Raw genomic sequence first — 5,556 nt, forward strand, 5'->3', positions numbered from 1 at the left:
TTTTTTTTTAACCTATATCACTTCATTATGCTCACTGTATCTGTTGTTTATCAACATCTGAAAGGACTAAAAAACACTGCTCAAGAATATGTAATAGTAAGGAAAGTCTCTTCCTTCCCCACAAATTGTTTTCATTTCCTGAGGGAAAAGGGAAAATAGGAATAAAAACCATCTAGTTTCCATGTACCTTCTAATTGCTCAACCCCAAATTTAAAAAATATTATACTGTGGTTGCAATTAACTGAGCAGTATATAAGAAATGTGGGAGCCAGTTTTTTGTCCTTAGGCAGCAAAAAGTCATAGAGTGTAAGTATAATAGCGATCTAAAAGCATACTTCAATTTGGGCAGAAATTAGCACTAAAACATTTTTTTGCCACTGAATCTGCCTTGATCTTCAGATCAGCCAAAAGTATAGAAGCTAAATTTGGCTTTGCTTTTAAAAGCATTGAAATGGATTTTTTGCTTATCCAATCCATCATTTAATCTTACTATGTATCTGTACAAATTTTCTTTCAAAAAGTGCTGTGCATGTCTGGAAGAGTGCTGCTTACGACATCTTATTTCAAAAGGTCCTTAACAGCACAGGTTCCAAAATTATAAAGATCCCAATAAAGACATTTTCACATGTAGGCAGGAGGTATTTTGTTACTAACTGAGTTAATTTACAATTCCCTTGCTATTTCCTTGCCCATTCCACTGAGCTAAACTTATATGGAAACTTGATTCCAGTCCCTCCTCTTTTCCCTCTGATTCTTTCTCACTTGTTGAAATGATTAAAAAGACCAGAAAGGAAAAGGAGAGGTGATTCAAGATTGAAATGTCAGTGCTGATGGAAAGCAAGGAGAGCTGTGCAATGAAGAATTTAAACATGATACCCAGAGACAGAGCTTCACCCGTTTTCATTTGCGAAGTCACAGAAATGTTGCAGAGAATTGTAGCCATTATTTCCAGAGCTGGATGGCTCCCTTAACAAAAATAATGTCTTGATAATTTGAACAGGGCTGCAACAGTAAACTAAGCAACAAGGACAAGGTAGGTCCAAGTAAATTCAAGGTCTTACTCATATCTTGCAGCTTGAGAGCCAGGTAACTAAGTCACTAGTACTTTCCTTCTTTCCATAGGAAAGTGATTGATTGTTAAAAGGGGAACTGCTCAGAATAGCTTTGGCTTTAATTCATTCTACTCCTGAGGGTGCAAAAGTTTGACTTCAGTAAGTGCATTGCTAGATTCCTGCTTCATTAAACCCAGCTGAGAAAAGAGAAGCAGACATGAAATAAAAAATGGGAGAAGACTAAGTAACCAGGAAAGCAATGGCACAGACACTGACAACAGAGACAATGAGAGGCAGAGTTATGAAAATGCTATGAAATGCATGGAAAAAACCCATGAAAAATCAGGCTTTCACGCCAATTTGAACTAGAAGACCTCAGTTTCCATTAATTACATAGGTGCCTTAACATTTAGTGTACAAACACATTTTAGGGAAAAAAGAGTGGGGCTAGTGAGGGTCTCAAATGTGAAGCACATGATGAGGCATATAACAGGGAAAGATGAAGATTCAGAGCAATATATCTATAGGAAAAATTATTCAGCTTTGTTTTACTGACTTTGAACACATACATGTATACTTCTTGTCAGGGGTTGCCAAATCCATTAGCCTGCCAGAGCTGCTACAGCTCAGTGTTCCCAAGTTCAGCCTCTAGTGAGGCTTAGCACATTCTCAGTGTGCACACACCCAGACACATGTACCCATACACACATGTCCATCCACATGACCATGGAGACTGCTTGTCCTCACAGTAACTCATGCTCAGCTTCTGATCTCTTAAGTAACTGGACCAGGTTTATGGTTGCTTTGATAACTAGCTCCCAAGCCTCAACCCTACTTACTGACTAGTCAGGCTTGGTACTTTACTGCTAACCACACACTGCCATACGCGCTCACATGCTTACATGCCATCAGCCACTTTTATCCCTTTTTCCCTCTGTTTTCCCACATTTGTTCCTCCTTAAATGATGTTTAAACCTCACATTCCCTGGCTTTGTTTCCTCCCCTAAACATCACAAAATAAGTCTTCATAGAATCATAGAATCATCACAGAATCATTGAATCATTGAATCATTGAATCATAGAATGGTTTGGGCTGGTAGAGACCTTAAAGATCATCCAGTTCCACCCCCTGCCATGACCAGGGACACCTCCCACTAGACCAGGTTGCTCAAAGCCCCATCTACCTGGCTTTGAATGCTTTCAAGGATGGAGCAGCCACAACTTGCCTGGGCAACCTGTTCTAATGTCTCACCATCCTTACACTAAAGAATTTCTTCCTAATGTCTAACCTCAATCTATCCTCTTCCAGTTTAAAGCCATTACCTCTTGTACTGTCATTACATGCCCTTGTGAAAAGTCCCTCCTCGGCTTTCCTGTAGGCTCCCCAGAACCCTCTCTTCTCCAGGCTGAACAATCTCAACTCTCTCAGTCCCTATTTATGGGAGAGGTGTCCCCACACCCCTACCCCAATCAACTTCATAGCCCTCCTCTGGACTTGCTTCAACAGGTCCACGTCCTCATTGTGTTGGAGGCTGTGGAACTGGACACAGTATTCCCCTGCATCCCATCATGAATCCCATATCCCCTAGGCAGTAACACCCCCTCAATCTGAAAGCGCTCTGGGGAGAGTCCCCCACCTCTTGGCTCATATCAACAGGTTTTCCACCTGGCCCATGATGCCTGTATCTGCCCTGTGACAGCCTGGGAGAAACTGGGGTAGGGGGTCCCTTTCTCTTATTGAGTTAAACACCTGAAGGCAATTGCAAGGATCTACTTCCAACAGCTTCCCTGCAATTTCTGCCAAGCCTTTTGTTACCTGGTGTGCATGCCTTAGAACTTAGTTACAGGACCTTGTAGGAAAATAAGTATAGGGAACATGAAAGGAAACAACAGAATTTTTAATTAAAGCAAATGGAAAACAAGACACACAGCTTCCATTTAAAATGTATTTTATTAGAGTAGGAAAAATTATTTCAATACCCAGCTCTTCATACATTCTCAGGCTGATGTTAAATGGAGCCAGCAGCAAGTCATGGTCTCCATGAAGTGTTAGTACCTGCACATCAGCCTTCCACCATAGACATACACACAGGCTATTTCCTTTACTTCCCTGCATTTTTTCATCTGATATCTGATGTTTCACAGCTCTCCACAGAGTAATATATTGTAATGACAGTGAAAAACGAGTAGGGTAACAGTGACAGGGAGTGGTGTAATAGACAGTAGGCACAGTGTTGTTCACAGTATCGCACTGTTCACTTGTTTTCCAAAGTGAATGAGCTCGGTGACCTTTAAATCTGTTCCTGCTGCTTCTGCAGTTTGTTTCTTATCTGCTGCCACTCCACCCAAGCCACTGGACACCAGTATACACCAGGCACAGCACAATTCTGGAAGAGGCCTTTGTATCTGCAGTAAGTAGAAACTTTCTTTGAACTATTGTGTTTTGCTTTCTTTTGGTTCTAGTTTTGCCTAGGTTTTTTGATTGTTTTTGTAGCTGTTTCTTTGGGTTTGTTTTACAGGATACCACATGTAGAAGAATTGCTTCTTTTTAACCTATAGTACCTTCCTGATTAGCATTGCTATGAGCTCTCCCAGCAGATATAAGGGCCCAGTGCTTGGTGCCACACTGACAAGCAGATCAGAACGGGCCTTGGGGGTGAAATGGAGGTGCAAAGAATTAAAACATCTTGACCAAGGTTAAGGAACAAGTGAGTGGCAAGGCCAAAACCCCTCAGTCATTTAAGCTCATGGCAGACCACTGTCCAGTTTTCTCTCACAGTATCTCTCACAACTCCAGGCCACCTCCCTTCCCACCAGAGCATGGCAGAGGGGAGCTGTGGTCCTCTGTGGGCAGCCCTGGCCCAGGCACCCCTTTGGGGCGGCCACCGCTGGCTGGGGCTGGACCCCTGAGTCCTGCATGCCTACTCAGCAGCTGATGGCCCTCTTTGGGTAAAGCAATGTTTATGCTCCCTGTGAGGAAAATGAGGGATGATAATACTTGCTCATCTGCTTCTATGATGTCTGCATATTGAGTTTGTGCTTGTTAACAACTTTAAAAATGAAAAGCATTGCCTACCTGCCCAGGCTTATGACTATAGGAGTTACTGGTGAGCCTCTAGCTATGTTCCTACTGAATGTGCTGGGGAGCTGGTATTTTAAATACTTAGCCTTTATAATTCTGTCCAGATCACTTCAGGACTGAAATTAACTTTAAAAAAAACCAACAACAACAAACAACTTACGTGTTTGCAGGATAAAGTGAGCTCTTCTTTTTTGGTCAAGAAATACAATTTTCTGATTGTTCCTGCTTTCCTGATCTGTGAAGCCCCAAAGGTGTGGTGCATTTCCAGAGGTGCTTTAGGCTAGGTCAGGAGCTGGTTCTTAGGGAGGTCACATAATAATTTGCTTCTTATCCTACATAAGAGTAAGAAATTAGACTGAGTCATCAGAAAATTTCAGTGCCCTCCGCATCCTAGAAAAATTAACTGAAGTGCATACATATTGTTACCGTAGGATATTGCAGTTACTTACATAAAGTAGTAAACAATCAAGTTTATCGCAGTGAAGTTGGAGCTTAAATAAGCTCTGTATTTTAAGAGGATTTTTCTGGCAAAGAAATCCAATATGATGGTTCACTGCAGCTTTTCTGAGTTATACATCCAATACATTAAAATTTGAAATTTTCAGAGACATGAGAGGGAAAACAAAAACAGTCATTGTATATCCACAAAATATGTTTTGCTTTTGAAAACGATTTTGATTAGTTTGTAAAATATTCCTTTTACAAGTACATATAAAATTCACATAGTCTGGAATTTAAAGTGACAAACAGGGTGGCTTAACCTTCACAGTAGCAACAGCTTTAGTGCTTTAAGAAACTCCAGCCCTCATTTCACCGTTTGTTTCCAGCTGCCTGCTCTAAGGGATCACCTTCCTAAAAGAGGGCGTCACCTCAGCCCTGCACAGCAGCCTCTGGGCAAAGTGGCTTGGCTGAGTTTAAAAAACCCCATCTGCTGTGGCTCAGGCTGGGCTGGCTGCCTTGCGTCCGGGCAAGCAACCTGTGAGTGCAGCTCGGTCAGATGGGCAGGGATGTGCAGCAGAAAACGCGGGCACTGCAGCGGGTAGCTGGGAGGTGGTCACGTTTAGAGCCACCGCAGCTGTTTCCAAATGAAACGCGACTTAGGTCGCAGCCAGATAAAATGTTTCAGCTATTCCTGAGACCAGAGTATCCCGCGGACTATTCACACCATTAGCCCATCCCTCTGCCATTAATGGCTGAGCGGGTTTGTTTCCTCATTAGCATGATTTCACAGAGCAGAAGAGCTGCGCAGTAACAGCGCTGGAGCAGACAGCTGGGATGATAATCTTTCAGTCCAGCTCATCATAAGAGTTCACCTGACTTCCCTTTACAAAGCAAATAGAAATGCGTAAGGCAGCGGAGAGGCTGGAGGATGCGACCTGCACTGGCAGCAGCCCGGCCCGAAACCCCAGGCCAAGGGCGCGG

The sequence above is a fragment of the Chaetura pelagica genome, unplaced genomic scaffold, assembly GCF_000747805.2.
Source record: "Chaetura pelagica isolate M959 unplaced genomic scaffold, ChaPel_1.0 scaffold135, whole genome shotgun sequence".
In the NCBI taxonomy this organism is placed as follows: Eukaryota; Metazoa; Chordata; class Aves; order Apodiformes; family Apodidae; genus Chaetura; species Chaetura pelagica.